Source organism: Heteronotia binoei, chromosome 8 (genome assembly GCF_032191835.1).
Source record: "Heteronotia binoei isolate CCM8104 ecotype False Entrance Well chromosome 8, APGP_CSIRO_Hbin_v1, whole genome shotgun sequence".
NCBI classification, from domain to species: domain Eukaryota; kingdom Metazoa; phylum Chordata; class Lepidosauria; order Squamata; family Gekkonidae; genus Heteronotia; species Heteronotia binoei.
Genome location: NC_083230.1, coordinates 7,946,756 through 7,963,369, shown reverse-complemented (window position 1 = coordinate 7,963,369; position 16,614 = coordinate 7,946,756). Strand labels below are relative to the sequence as shown.

At 49.0% G+C, this 16,614-nt stretch overlaps 1 protein-coding gene across 3 annotated transcripts in view; it reads left to right on the top strand.

Annotated features, from left to right (window-relative positions):
• ATXN7L1 (ataxin 7 like 1) overlaps positions 1-16,614 on the top strand; it is a 160,863-nt gene that overhangs the window by 139,859 nt on the left and 4,390 nt on the right. The gene's annotated exons all lie outside the window — the stretch shown is intronic.

Sequence of the window (16,614 nt, the reverse complement as noted above, 5' to 3'; positions counted from 1 at the left end):
ACCTGGAAGAAACTAGTTTTATTTTTCTCTTCACTGCAAGTATTTCGCAAATGACTTTCAGTTAGTATATGTTTGCGGGCCCTTAAACCATTATAAAGATGCCTTAAGAAACTCACTTGATATTTTGGAGCAGCTTACCAGCAGTTTGATTTACTGACCCTGTATTAACACAGAACATCCATATATGTGTGTGTGTGTGTGTGTGTGTGTGGCCTCCCATTGGCTGATGTCCCAGTACATCCGCCTACTGTAGGCCCTGGGAATATTGAAGAAACCACCAAAACAGTCTTACCTCAGAGACAACCACAGCTCCAATTCATCTCTGTGTCAACCTCTGCCGCCCCATCAACGGCCCACACAGATGGCCTCCCAGCATACACAGCCTCCAAAGGCTGCAGATATTGCCAGGGAACTGCCGCCACCATAATGCCTGACCCTACTGGGAGTGTTTCCTCAGAGGCCATGGCTGCCACCTCTTTCCTGTCCTTCCCTCTCTCCCTCCTCCCCTCAGCCTCGCCCGTAGGCAGAGGCTGTTGCTAGGCAAACAAGGCTGCTTCTTTCAGTAAAGGGAGATGCCTCAGGTGAATAGAATGGCATTCAATCCACCCTCTAAAGCAGTTATTTTCTCCAGGATGGGGAGAGAGATCTGTTGTCTGGAGTTCAGTTATTATCTCAGGAGATCTTCAGGCTCCACCTGGAGGTTGATTACCCTAGAATGGCAGCATCCTCTGGGCAACTTGATGCCATCTGACTGGCGTGACTTAACTAGGCCTGCCTGCTTGCTCCTGTTCAGCAGCAGCCCCCCTACGACAGCCAGTGTGACTTAGCAGTTGCCAACTCAGGTTGGGAAATTTCTGGAGATTTGAGGGGTAGAGCCAGAAGAGGGTAGGATTTGAGGAGATATGGGACTGAATGCCATAGACTCCACCCTCCAAACTGGCCATTTCCTCCTGTGAAACCACTGTTGCCAATCTCCATGTGAGGGCTGGAGATAACTCAGAATTACAATTGCTCTCCAGATGGCAGATTTCAGCTCCCCTTGAAGTGGGAGGGGGAGTGAATGCCTTCACTTGGGTGGCTGGGAAGACAGCATTATTGAGGGCACACTTGCCCAGAGCCTCTTTCCAGAGACTGTTGTATTCTTCCTCATAACTGGCCTTATTCCTGGTTTTTCATAATATGCTTAAGAATGCCTTTTAATGTAGAACATGCTGGTTGTGAATGTTCCACTTTTTACAGCACAATAAGAAGTCATTTTATTTTATTTTTTAAAAGGTCAATGTCTCTGCCAAGAGACATTTTAGAGTTTTTGCTTTTGTTTCTTTTGGTGTTTGGTTTGGTTTGTTTCTTGGCAGATGCAGGAAACAGAAAATTTTAAGTGAAAACAGTTTTGGAACCATTCATACATTATTATTTTTTACACACATGTCATTCACTGATCAAAACTTTTCCCCTTTCAACCCAGGGGGCCATGGGGGGGGGGGGGGGGAACCCTCAGTAACTCTGGTATTTAAGAAGATTGAGGAACTTTCTGCGGTACAATCTGTGCTAGTCTCCCTCCCACATGTTCCAGAGTTCATGGGGGGGGGGACACTTAAAGGTGGCTACCCTCCCACTTTGCATACAAAAACTAGGACATAGATCACCTCACAGGATTGAAACTATAGTCATTTTCTAGCTAATAGGAAAAAACAGAGAATTGTATCAGACAGTGTTCAGGTGAAATCAATGTTGGTAGTGATGTTTATATTCTGGCTATATAAAATATTAAGTGTTATCTCCACAGTCCTCATAACAGCCATGAAAGTTAGGTCAGTTGTGTATCTACTTTCCCAGAGGAAGTTCAAGGTGGAGAAAGAGGAGGGTCTAAAGATATATCTGTGCACACACTTCTCTTTCGTGCATTTTGTGAATCAGAAAATATGTTGTTCCATCATCATATATATGGGTTCCATATGTTACTGGAAAAATACACTAGACTTTTTTTGTCCATTTATGGATGGGTTAATTTATTAATCTCTGAAAATGCACATATGTTTCACTAGTTGAGTTATCTAATGTTGGATTTAATGTTTCTTATGGCAGTTTAATGATGATGGTTATTTGCATTACCACTTTTTATTTAATACATCATGGCAGGGAGGAGGTCAACTGAAATATACATTCTAATATCTGCTTTAAAATTCTCCATATATCTCAGACCTGTGTAGTCTAATTTTTTTTCACAGTTCCACCATATGTGGAAAAATGCTACCCCAACATGACTGAACTAGCAGTCAGAAACGTTAGGGCAGGGGTCCTCAAACTTTTTAAATAGGGGGCCAGTTCACTGTCCCTCAGACTGTTGGAGGGCCGGACTGTTGTGGTGGCTGCCGTTACTGTACAAGGCCGCGGGCCGTCAGTTCTCCATCTTCTGCATCTCTCTCCCTTCCCCACACCACACACCCCGGCGTGGGAACTCACCTCACCTCGGTATCGCCTCACACTCTGTCTCTGCCGCCTCAGCCCAGTGCCGGAAGTGTGCGTTGCTAACACGAGTTTAGGTCGAACGTCACTTCCAGTCTGATTTTACTATAACCCGGCGGGCCGCATAAACGTCCTCAGCGGGCCGCATCTGGCCCGCGGGCCGTAGTTTGAGGACCCCTGCGTTAGGGTAATTTCCCCGCCCCTTCCCAGTTTTATCTGGTGTCAGATACATATGAGAGAAGCAGTTTGTAAAAATGCTTTTCTCACTGTTAACATGTGAAATCTTTGGAAATGCTTACAAGCAGGTGACTGTCATCCGAAGCAAATACCTTGATTTAAAAATTTGTTTCCCCTCATTTGCCTTTTAAATCCGTGATCGCCTGCTATAAGTCTTGAAAAGTTCTGTACATTTTTCAGAATGGGCTCTGATTTTAAATACCAGAAATTTCAGAAGAATATATCGAGATTTTGTCTAGGTATGCAAAGTACAAATGAAACAATATCCTGTAAACGAGGTGGGCGGGTAAGGGCTTGGATCCTGCAGTAAATTTAGTGTCTAGAGTATCTTGGATCCTGTGGCAAATCTCTGTGGATGATACAAGCGATTATTCCCATAGCTTCAGTTCTGCAGCAGGAGGAAGGAATCAGCAGACATCACGCCCACCCCTTCCATTCATGGAAATTTTCCACATGATCCAGCAATTTTCAGACACGCATTTTCTACTGCCCTGTGACATCAAATGTGTCACTGAGTTTGCTCAGTGTGGAGATTTTAACAGAGACTGAATGGTTGTATATTTCAGGTACTCAAGTGCTACGGGTGTTGATAACTGGGTCTCTTGTGCAACTCTGTCCCTAAAAACTGCTGTTGTGCACAAGGGGGATCATACTTTATTTATTTGTTTGTTTCGGTAGATTTATATTCCACCCTTTTCCGAATGGGCTCACATCCAAGTAAAACAAATCAAATATAATAAAACCAATAAAATGCAATTAAAACGCATTTTTAATTGCAACACAAGACAGTGCTATATAACAGGTGGACGGGCTCATAGTGCAGGTTGGAATATAATCAGGGGCCCATATATAATAATTCAGATGACAGATCACTCTGGGGGAGGATAGCAGATGTTATAGGCAATGAGGAGAAGGACGCCCGCTTGGCTCAACCAACACCTGGCAGAACAGCTCCATCTTACAGGCCCTGTGGAAAAGTAGCAAATCCAGTAGGGCCCGTATTTTCATAGGGAGCTGATTCCACCAGGTTGCCCTGGCCCTGGTCAGGAATGGCCAAAATATGTTGGTTGGCTGATCACAGCAACCTTCGGGGCTCATATGTGGAGAGGTGGTCCCGCAGGTATGTTGGTCCCAGGCCACATAAGGCTTTGAATGTCAATACTAGAACCTTGAAGCGGATCTGGTACTCAACTGGTAACCAGTGCAATTTGCACAGCATTGGTCGACTGCTTGCCCATAAAGGCAATCCAGTTAGGAGCCATGCTGCTGCATTTTGCACCAGTTGGAGTTTCCAGATCAATCTCAAGGACAAGCCTGCGTAAGTGACCGTTGCATGGATCACTGTAGCTAGGTCCTGGGATGTCAGATAGGGCACCAGCTGTTCGGCCTGCTGAAGATGGTAGAAGGCAGATTGCACAACTGCTGTGACCTGGGCCTCCATGGAAAGGGAGGCATCCAGTATCATCCCCAAGCTCCTCACCTTCTGAACTGGCACCAAAGGGGCACCATCTAGGGTGGGAAGTTGGATGCCCGATCCTAATCCCCCCGACCTAGGTACAGGACCTCCATCTTAGTTGGATTAAGCTTCATCTGGCTTAATTGCAACCATCCAACCACAGCTTCTAATGCCCTGGTCTGATGGTCTAGGGAGGTGTCTGAATGGCCATCCATCAACATATAGAGCTGGGTGTCATCTGCATATTGGTGACAGCCAGCCCAAAACCTTGGGCAGTCTGGCCAAGGAGGCGCATATAGATGTTGAACATCATTGGTGAGAGAATAGCTCCCTGCGGCACACCACATTCAGTTGGGTGCCACAGAGAAGTCTGCTCTCCAATTGCCACCCTTTGTCCCTGACCACGGAGGAAGGAAGGAAGCCACTGTAAGGCTACCCTTTGAACTTCGATGTCAGCAAGGTGGTGGGTTTTTAGATCGTAATAGACCAAATCATATCATACCTGATATGAAAAAATATATTCAATGTACTTCTGTGATGGACAGTAAGTGGTTAATGCTGTAACCAGGTTTGAAAACCTTGAGTGACAGGGAATTCAAGTGGAATTGTTCAGATCTTCTTCGTGGTCTCTGTGCATCACACTTGTGGGATACTGCGCCTGCGCCGGTCCTCGATCGGTATCTGTAAGAAAGCCCGGGAATTTTCCGCGGTCGGCGCCACTGGGCATGCGCAGGCGTCCCATTGCGCACGCCCAACGGTGCCATCGCGGCAATCCCGCCAGTTCCTTTCTGACCGCTGCGCGAAGAAGCTGCCTTTCCTCGTGTTCCCGGTCGGTGAGCTTCGGGTTTTCCCCTTTTTTCCCCTAGCCTCTGTATATATTAGCCTGTTTGTTGTTTTCCTTAGAGTAGTAGTTAGTTCTTAGTTAGTTAGTTAGTTTAAAAAAAAAAAAAGACTTTGTTTTTTCCGGGCGGGTCGTCCTCCGGGGCCTCCCCCCCCTGTTGCTCCCTAGTTTTCCCCTCTCAGAGGACTCTGAGAGGACCTTCCCAGCGATGATTGTTTATGGACAGTCGCTGGGGTTTTTTTAAGAAGTGCCAGGCCTGCGGGAAGAAGATCGCCCCTCCCGACGGCTATTTCCTGTGTCTTCTCTGCTTGGGTGAAGCGCACCGTGTGGAGGCCTGCCCACACTGCCTCCGCTTCTCCAAGCAAACCAGGAAGAACAGGGCGGCAAGGCTCTCGGCCGCACTAACTGCCTCGGCACTTCGTCCTCCGAAACCAACGGTGGGCCCTTCGGCATCGGTACCGAAAATGGCGGCCGCCCAACCCCCGACAGTCCCATCGGCCGATGCGACCTTGGTCGAGGCGGAAGCTCCGAGGGAGCAGCAACCCGCGAAACGAGCCCTCGAGGCGTCGGTCGAGAGGCCCGCGAAGAAGCAACGGGAGGAAGCGGGGCGGGAATCCTCCAAGAAGGCGAAGAGCAAGGAGAAGCGAAAGCGACCACGCTCCACTTCACCTTCTCCCGACGTGTCGGCACCGATCGCCACCGAGCCGCCGAGAAGGGTTCCTCCCTCTCCGCTCCGCAGCCCCCCGACTCCAGGGGCCAGCGCGCGTCGCCCGCGCAGCCCTCCAACTCCAAGGGCTAGCGTCCATCAGCCACGCAGCCCTCTGACTCCAAGGGCTAGCACTCATCGGCATCGCAGCCCACCAATCCTCGGGCCCAGCGCTCATCGGCCGCAGCCTCCAGCATCGGAAGTGGAGATCGACCTAACCCGTCGATCCCCATCGGTGGCATCTCGTCGGCGGAGTGTCGACTCGGCATCGGACGTTGAGGCATTGGCACCGGCCGACGCGGCGACGCCTGCAGCGCCCAAGCGCGTGAGACGAAGGGAGCCGTCGGTCGAGTCTCGCCGCTTCCCACCGATACCCCCTTGGGAGCAGCATAGATGGCAGTCCACCTACCCCTGCTGCCCGCAGCACCATTGGTACCAGCCAACGGAGCACCCGGAGTGGGAGCATCGGTCCGAAATGTCCTCGTTCTCCAGGACATCGCACCGATCCAGACGACCATCGGCATCGGTCTCGATCCCACTGGAGCGACGCGTCGCACCGATAGAGCCCCCGCACCGACCACCGACGCCGATCCAGTCGCCGCAGAGGGAGCCAACACCACCCCTGTCGGAGCGCTCGGAGCACAGAGAGTCTTCGCCATCGGGGTCGGAGAGCGACGAGGAGAGAGCCTGGGAACCCTCGCCGGATCCCAACACAGCAGAGGACCTCCCAGTCTCGCCCTCTGAAGACCTGCGGTCCTATGCGGAGATGGTTAAAAGGATGGCAACCACCATTTCTCTGCCCATCTCCCAGCCCAAGCCAGTGGTGGACGATAGCGTCTTTGATATCGTCCAGCGGGACACCTCCACGGCCGTAGCCCTGCCAGTGACCAGGGTCATACTTCAGGCACTCAAGGACCCATGGAAGAAGCTATCCTCGGCACCAGTGTCCTCGAGGAAGCTGGACCACATGTACAAGGTCCAGGAGACGGGGGCTGAGTTTCTCTTCACGCACCCAAAACCAAACTCAGCCATCGTCTCGTCTTCCTCGAGGTCGCGCAGGGTGCATTCTGCCCCTCCTGACAAGGAAGGGAAGAAATTGGATACCATGGGCAGGAAGATCTACTCGGCAGGATCCCTGGGCGCGAAGGTATCAAACTATGCGGCCTGCATGGCGAGGTACCAGTACGCCATGTGGGAACAGCTGTCCCCCCTCCTGTCCTCCCTGCCCGAGGACAAGAAAATGGCTGCCAAGAGACTGCAAAAAGAAGGCCTTGCGGTGGCCAATCAGCAGCTAACAGCAGCGAGGCACATGGTGGACGTGTCTGCATCGGCCATCATGTCCGCCGTCTCTATCCGGAGACACTCCTGGCTGAGGTCTACCGCCCTACAGCAGGACACCAGGGCGCTCATCGAGGACTTACCCTTTGAAGGGGACGGCCTCTTTAGTACAAACACGGACAATGCCCTGCAGGAGCTAGACAAAAACCTGAAGATCTCCAGGAGCCTGGGGGTTCAGGCACCCTCCAGACAACCCAGAGCCAGGCAGTGGAGCAGATCCTGGACTAGGAAACCCCCCCCACAAGCCGCCCTCAGATCACCATTGGCGCCCTCGTTCCTCACAGCCCGACAAGCAGGCCTACTCGGGTAACAACAGAGGTCGCTACAGCACCCAGCCCTCAGGCAAACCTAAGGGTGCCCGCCCCTCCAAGCAGGGACTTTGACTTTTCTGTCCCACGCATCGTCGCCCCCACCCACTTCACTATCTGCCTCCGCCCTTTCCTGCCTGCCTGGGAGCGGGTCTCCTCAGACAGGTGGGCCCTTTCCATCATCAAAGAGGGCTACAAAATAGACTTTGCTCAGATTCCAAACCAGTCCGTAGTGATTACCACTCCTCCCTCCCCACCTCTGCTGGCGGAGGTGGCCACCTCCTACAGAAACAAGCCATAGAGAAGGTACCAGCAGGGGACAGGGCGGGTGGGTTCTACTCCCGCTACTTCCTGGTTCCCAAGAGGGATGGAGGGCTGAGACCCATTATGGACCTTCGGAATCTGAACAAATTCATCCTGTACCAGAAGTTCAGGATGTCCACACTGCAATCATTCCTGCCCCTCATCAACCAAGGGGATTGGATGGCCACCCTAGATCTCAAGGATGCCTATTTCCATATCAGCATCCACCCAGAGTTCAGAAGGTTTTTAAGATTTGCGGTGGGCCCACAGCACTTCCAGTTCACGGCCCTACCATTCGGACTCTCCACAGCACCCAGGGTGTTTACAAAAATGATGAGCGTAGTGGCTGCCCACCTCCGGCTGCAGGGGGTGATAGTCTTCCCATATATAGACGACTGGCTCCTGGTAGCCAGGTCAAGGGAAAGCCTGTCTGCTCACATCACAACCACACTACGCCTTCTCGATGCCCTGGGTTTGCAGGTCAACCTGGAGAAATCAAAACTCACTCCATCAAAGACAGTGCAGTTCATAGGGGCAGTACTGGACACAAACCTGCATCGAGCGTTCCTGCCCGCCCAGAGGGCAGAGGACATCATCAACACAGTACAGTTGCTCCAGAGACAAGGGTGGGGCACAGTAAAACAGCTTCAGCGGATGCTGGGGCTGATGGCGGAGACGACAAGCGTGCTTCTCTTCGCGAAACTGAGGATGAGAGACCTGCAGCTATGGTTTCTCCGTCAGTTCCACCCAACCAAAGACTCACCTCGAAAGAGGTTCACTATTCCTCCTACGACGCTCCAATCGCTCCAGTGGTGGGAGTCGAAGGACAATATCTGCCAAGGAGCGCCCTTCCACCTCCCGGCCCCCACAGTGACCATCACCACGGACGCTTCCCAGTGGGGTTGGGGCGCCCACATGGACGGACTGTGCGTGGGGGGCCAGTGGCCTCCCAAGCTGGCCTTGCACCACATAAATTACCTGGAACTGCTGGCGGTGCACTTTGCCCTTCGTTCATTCCGCCCGAGGCTGGCGGGAAAGACGGTGGCACTGCTCACAGACAACACCACCGCCCTAGCTTACATCAACAGACAGGGTGGGGCGGTGTCCCGTCGCCTCTGTGCACTGGCGATGGACTTGTGGACGGAATGCATCCAGCACGACGTCTTTGTGAAGGCCGCACATCTTCCAGGGGTCCTCAACATACAGGCGGACTCCCTGAGCAGAGGGGGGGCCTCACCACACGAGTGGGAGCTCCAGTGGCGCTTCCTGCAACCAGTTTTCCAGCTTTGGGGATACCCACAGCTGGATGCCTTTGCCACAGCAGACAACAAGAAGTGTCCCATGTTCTGCTCCAGAGGGGGGGCCGACCCAGCATCCCTGGGGGACGGGCTCCTCATCCCCTGGGAGGGCCGTTTCCTTTACCTGTTCCCGCCCCTCCCCCTGTTGATGAGAGTAATCAACAAGATAGCAACGGAGAGGCCACGTTGCATCCTGGTGACCCCCTGGTGGCCTCGCCAGAACTGGTTCTCCTCCCTACTACACCTGTCGGGGGGGAACTTTTACCACTTCCCAGCGGAACCAGACCTCCTGTCATCTCAGGGGGGGCTAGTGCTACACCACAATGTGCCACACCTGAAACTGACAGCGTGGCTCATAGACCCTTAGAGTTCTCGGGCAGGGTCCAGGAGGTCCTACTAAATAGCAGAAAACCCTCCACCAGGGCGTCCTACGATAGGAAGTGGAGGAAGTTCTCGAACTTTATGGCTGACCGGCCAGGCGCACCAAGGGAGGCAGGCCTGCCGGCAATCTTTGACTTTTTGCTGTCCCTAGTCGACGCAGGCCTAGTCTTCTCTTCCATTAAGGTCTACCTGGCAGCCATATCTGCCTTTCACGAACCTGTGGGCGGATACTCAGTTTTCGCCCACCCCCAGTCCAAAAAGTTTATGAGGGGACTATTTAGACTGCATCCACCATCTAAGCCTCCCACTCAGTTGTGGGACTTGACACTGGTCCTAGACATGCTAACCAGGCGTCCCTTCGAGCCTATGGCCACATGCTCCCTGCAGCTCCTGTCCTGGAAGACTGCCTTTTTGGTGGCCATCACCTCTGCACGTCGTGTGGGGGAGCTCACGGCGATGCGTTGTGACTACCCTTACCTAGCCTTTAGAGAATCTGGTGTCTCCCTGGCCCCAGACATCAACTTCCTCCCTAAGGTGGCCTCCCAATTCCACCTCAATCTAGAGGTTTGGCTACCCGCCTTTTTCCCTAATCCCTCCTCGGACGAGGAGCGTAGATTGCACGCCTTAGACGTCAAGCGTGCCTTACTCTTTTACCTAAAGCGCTCTAAAGCCTTTCGCAGGGACCAGCAGCTATTCGTCTCATACACTGCGCCCAGACTGGGCTCCAGGATCTCGTCACAGAGATTCTCGAAGTGGCTGACGGAGACCATCAAGATCTGCTATCTCCTAGCAAAGAGGCCGCTGCCAGGACCTGTCCGTGGACACTCCACAAGAGCAATGGCGACATCGGTGGCGTTCCTGAAGGGCATACCCTTGACGGATGTCTGCAAAGCTGCTACCTGGTCTTCCCCGCATGCCTTCATGAAGCACTACGCGCTGGACGTGCATGCTCAACAGAGGTCTCGGTTGGGGACTGCGGTTCTACAATCTGCTGTTTCCGGTTGACCGTCTTCCCACCTCCAGGTATGCCTTGCTTGCTAATCTCCCACAAGTGTGATGCACAGAGACCACGAAGAAGATAGACAGGTTGCTTACCTGTAACTGTAGATCTTCGAGTGGTCATCTGTGCATTCACACTACCCGCCCTCCTTCCCCACTGCTGACGGTCTCCCTTCTATAGGAGCTTTCAGCAGTCATGAAGGAACTGGCGGGATTGCCGCGATGGCGCCCTTGGGCGTGCGCAATGGGACGCCTGCGCATGCCCAGTGGCGCCGACCACGGAAAATTCCCGGGCTTTCTTACAGATACCGATCGGGGACTGGCGCAGGCGCAGTATCCCACAAGTGTGAATTCACAGATGACCACTCGAAGATCTACAGTTACAGGTAAGCAACCTGTCTTTGAGAGGGTCAGTAAAAAAAGTGGTAGAAGAGGCAGTTAAATTTTAAAGTTATGAATATTGTTTATTCACCTGCTCTGAGCCCTGTTGTACAGGGGAGGGAAGGCTATAAATAAGAGAACTGAGAGGTGACTGTGAAAGAAGGCTTAAGAAAGTGAGAGAATCAAGAAGGATCCCCATTCAACGCTGAGGGAGATAGCTCCTAGAAAAAGGGAAGGTGATTCCCTTTTCAGTCTGAAGGAGAGGATCAAGAAGGATCCTGATTTAGGGAAGCTTAGCCCATTCTCTAAGAAGTATGAGGGAAATAGCTCCTTAAAATGGAAATGGTGTGTATGAATTAGGAAGGAAACTGCCAGTGAATTAGGAAGGAAACTGGAACTTGTATGAATGTTCCTGCCTTCAGCAACTTAAGTGTCTGTGAATCAAAAAGCTTGTGTTTGTGTTTGTGTAATCAAACACTGCCAAGAAATCTCTGTCCTCAAGTTTTGAAGACCCAACTGAATAACAGAAACAGTTACTTGTTTCTGATAAATTATCTGGCATTTATTTTTATACAAATTTACTTCATTCCTGTTGTCTATTCACCTTATAAGTCCTACACCTGATTCCAACCTGACCATTTCCCCTCAAATTTATATAAAAGTTTATTTTTGAACTACGGTCAGCCTCTCATGTGTGATTTTCAAAACAGGACATAAGGATTTTAATCTCTCCCTTCAATTCCCTAGGCTGGGTCAGCATATATCTAAAGACATTCAGATAATTGTATGGGACAACCAGAAAAACATAAAAGGGGCTGCTCAGCCAAAAAAAAAAAAAAGATAAAGGGAAACCTTTTGAGGGAGAGCAAAATCATCATAATCGGTGGCGGCATCCTGATCTAGGGGGAGAAAGCCAACAACCAGTTAATCCCACCATAAACACAAAATAAGATAAGATAAAATAAGGTAAGAAAATATCTTGTAAATTTGGGAGAAACTTCATATTAAGGAAAGAATTACCCCAGAATTCTTCAGAAATGGCATTACCACACGGTCGAGGTACATGGGGATTGTCAGGGAGAGGAAGAAACGAAATTGGGGAAAGTCCTAGTCAGGAGGCAGAAATTGTGAGAATGAAAATTGAAATGGATAAAATAGAAGCAGAACAAGAAAAAAAACAGGACTGAGGCAGAAAAAGAACAACAAATACAGTTAGCTAAAATTAAGGTCCTAGGCAGGAGGCAGAAATTATGAGATTGAAAATTGAAATGGATAAAATAGAAGCAGAACAAGACAAAACCAGGACTGAGGCAGAAAAAGAATAACAAATACAGTTAGCTAGAATTGAGGTAGAATGGGAAAAGGTTAGAATGGCGCAGCAGGAGAGCAAACCTGAGAAAGAACATGAAAACATGAAGAACATATGCATTGAAGATAAAGGAAATGCAGTTGAGGGCAGAGTTATCACTTCCACAAAGAAGTGGAGAAAATTCCACAGTGGAATAAAAGAAGTTTCCTCAGTATCAGAAAGGGGATTATGTAGAGGCATTTTTTTCAGCTTTGGATGAGCTTGTAGAGGCTCTGGGGTCCAAGATGAGGACGGGATGATTTATTTGCACCCACAGATTTGTGGAGAACTGAGTGAAGTTTATTCAAATATGACAAATGAGGAAACCTCTAATTTCTTTTCAAAGAACATGTGAGAGGTATGGACTTTCAACTTTCAGACAAATTAAAAGAACACAGGGAAATATACTCACAACTGGATTGTCACTTAAATAGAGCCTTAACCAGGTGGGTTGAGGAGAGCAAAGTGAAGACATTTGAAAGGCTAAAGCAATTAATAGGTCTGGAACAGTTTTATTAGCAAATTCCTTCACAGTTAAGATGGGACCTTAGAGATAAAAGATTAAAAACTGTAGATGAAGCTGCTGCTGTATTAGATGAGATAGAACTTGGGAAGAAGAAGACTGTAGATTTATACCCCGCCCTTCTCTCTGAATCAGAGACTCAGAGCGGCTTACAATCTTCTATGTCTTCTCCCCCCACAACAGACACCCTGTGAGAGCTCTCACAGCAGCTGCCCTTTCAAGGACAACCTCTGTGATAGCTATGGCTAACCCAAGGCCATTCCAGCAGGTACAAGTGAAGGAGTGAGGAATCAAACCCAGTTATCCCAGATAAGAGTCCACACACTTAACCACTACACCAAGCTGGCTCTCTTTTCCAACCCATTATAAAGAAAAACAAAGTTTGGGACTCTGCAGAGAAAACTGAGCAACCAAAAACCAACCCTGAGAGGTGGAACACTCTGGAGCCAAATAGGAACAAAGGGCTGGTTTGTTTTAATTGCAAAGACAAGCGACATCTCTAATATAATTGCCCAAAATTAGAAAAAGGAAAGCAAGAAATCTCTGCCAAGACTGTTAATGTGGTTAAAAGATCTGCAAGAGCTATGGTACTACATCCAGGTTCCACCACCCAGAGTTTTACAAATATGGACAGTACAGGAGGATTTGAACAGGGAATTTATGGGGTTGGTAGAAATTAACAGTGAGGAAGTATCAGGCTTGGAGATACACGGGGGCAGAAATTACATTGATCACACTTCGCAAAGAAAGAACGAACAGTACCTATCTGGAAAAACATATAAAATCAAGGGAATCAGTGGCCCAGAATTTGAAACAGACTTGACAGAAATCACAATTAAATGTAAAGGATTTCAGGGGAAGTGGATAATGGGCATGTGGGGAGAACTTGGAAGTTACTATGATCCTGGGGAATGACTTGGCCTCACAAGACAGAGTGGTTAATGTAATGACCAGGAGTAGGCCTCAAATTCAGGCTTCAGAATTGCCTACTAGACAAAAAGCTAGAGTGGTTGCTATGGAATAAGAATATAACAACTCAGCAGAACAGATCCAGGCAGCTCCCAGTGTGAGTGAACCTGACACTTTGATGGAGACTACTCCTACTGTATAATTTTCAACTGAACAAAGGCAAGATGATTCTTTACAGGAACTATGGCAGCAAGCTGTCCTCACAAGAAACAATGATAGAGAATCTTTGTTTAAGATCATAGACCAAAGACTTTATTAAGTCTCTCATAAATAGATCCCTCTTGGAAGGGCAATTTCCAACATCTCTGAAAGAGGCCATGGTCCGCCCTCTCCTAAAAAAGAGTACAGCAGATCCGGCCGAATTGGCAAATTATCGGCCGGTCTCGATAAATGGCTCAGACTGAGTGGGCTGAAGTTGAATCCAACGAAGACAGAGGTCCTTTGCTTGGGTCGCGGTGCCCTGGGAAGGGAAATCCCCTTGCCAGTCCTTGACGGTGTGCAGCTTAAAGCGGCACATAGAGTCAGGAGCCTGGGGGTTCTTCTGGAGCCTTCATTATCAATGGAGGCACAGATAGCGGCTGCTGCCAAGTCCGCGTTTTTTCATCTTCGACGGGCGAAGCAGTTGGCCCCCTTCCTGGAGCGCCGTGACCTAGCAATGGTGATCCATGCTACGGTCACCTCGAGACTGGACTACTGCAACGCCCTCTACATGGAGCTGCCCTTGTGCCGAACTCGGCGGCTGCAGCTGGTGCAAAACGCGGCGGCCAGGCTGTTGCTGGGGCTCCCAAGGTGGGAGCACATACAGCCGGGGCTGCACTGGCTGCCGGTGGCGTACCGAGTTCGCTACAAAGTGCTGGTTATCACCTTTAAAGCCCTATATGGCCAAGGACCTACCTACCTGAGGGACCGTCTCTCCCCATATGAGCCCCAGAGGGCACTGAGGTCATCTGGGAAAAACCAGTTGAATATCCCTGGGCCAAGGGAGGCCAGACTGAAGGCCACCCGGGATCGGGCCTTCTCTGTCACCGCTCCAACACTGTGGAACCAACTCCCTGAGGAGGTGAGGGCCCTAAGATGTTTAGATCGATTCCGTAGGGCCTGTAAGACCCACCTTTTCAAGATGGCCTATAACTAATGACAGAATTAATGATAAAGCTAGGTATGCTGCTGGAAATGGTTTAATTATTTGAAATTTACTAAAAATCTAATGTTATAACGCCATATTGTTAAATTAATTCTAATATTTAAAACTGTTTTTAACCATGTTTTTATACTGTAAAATTGATGTAATGTGTATTTTATGTTGTGAGCCGCCCTGAGCCTGCTTCGGCGGGGAGGGCGGGATAGAAATAAAAAATTATTATTATTATATTATATTATAAGTGTTTATGAGGCAAAAATGTGCTGCTGCATGGTAGAAACATGAACAGCTGGTTATCTCAAGAAAATATAGATTACAGCTTCTACATCTTGCCCTTGAAACACCCATGTCTGGACATTTAGAAATTAGTAAGACTAGAGAGAGGTTGCAACCCAGATTTTATTGGCCCAATATGGGAAAGGATATCAGAGCTTTCTGCAAGTCTTGCCAAGCATGTCAGCTGGTGGGCATATTGGAGCTCTGTGATGCTCAGAAGAAACAGCTGAAAGAGCAGCAAGAGATTCAACAGGAGAAGCAGATCATGTGGGAAAAGACAGTCAAAGAGGACCAGCACAACTATGACAGCAGTGAGGAGGTGAAGCTTGGCACATGGGAACACCATTTGAGGGAGCTGGATATCCTCAAGGAAGCATGGGCAGGTAGAACATTGAAAGCAAAGAGGAGCTATAAGAGAATCTTCAGGGACTGAGAGCTGCTGCTTCAGACAACATGTATTGAGCCCAGCTGTAACAGACTGTTCTTTGAAAGCTCTTAAATGCTGTATTAACATGTGACAGACTGTGAAGGGTTAATGTCTCATAGAGCCAGAGAACCTTCGAGTGACAGGCTGTTCAAACAGATTTCATTGGATAGAGTCTGTTGAGAAGAAAGAGTTGGAAATTGACTGCTGAAGAGAACTCAATTTAGCAATGACTGAGGCCTGGGAAGGTTGGCAAGGAGGACTGGGAGAATTGCAGAAGACCCCATTCGGACCAGAAAAGGAACACAGTTCCTAGCTTAGAGAAGTAATTCCCTTCCCAGTTGGAAAGGGAGATAGCTCTAAAGATTGGAGTGATCCTTTATTTGTTCAGAGGAGAATTGTGAGTACTTGGCAGCAAATCCCTGCCTTCTGAAACTTGAAGAGTCGGTTAAGATCAAAAACGTATACTGGAATGTCTAGCAGACACTAAAACCAAAGCATCTCATCTCAAAGCTGAAAAGCTTAAAACTCATACTTGTTGGAAACATATTAACTGGAGTTTGTGAAATTACTAAGTTACTTCAGACATTTTAGTCCTGATTTCACCTGACCTTTTCCCCTCTACATTGAAATTTTATTTTTGAACTTTCAAAGTCTCTTGTGTGCCATTTTCAGAAGTATAAGTTAAAAAGATATGAACATATGAAGTTGCCTTCTACTGAATCAGACCTTTGGTCCATCAAAGTCAGTATTGTCGTCTCAGACTGGCAGCAGCTCTCCAGGGTCTCAAGCTGAGGTTTTTCACACCTATTTGCCTGGACCCTTTTTTGGAGATGCCGGGGATTGAACCTGGGACCTTCCGCTTCCCAAGCAGATGCTCTACCACTGAGCCACCATCCCTCCTCAAGATGGTCTTGTCTCTTCCTTCAAGTCCCTGGGCTGAGCTGGCATCAAAATATAATGTGACAGGGTGGGAAAGCCATAAATCTTCAAATAAGAAGAAAATAGATTAAAGGGGCTGCTTAGCTAAAAAGGAAGTAAAAATGGAGGGAAAATCCTGCATGTGAGGGAGGGGAAACGGCAAGATCACCATTAAGGGTGTGCAGTCAGTATATACCAAGCAGAATAAATACCCCAAAATACTTTATCAGTATTTTCCAGGTATTTTTAAATTATACAGGTTAGACAATCTGATTAAACTACCAAAATAGCCACACCC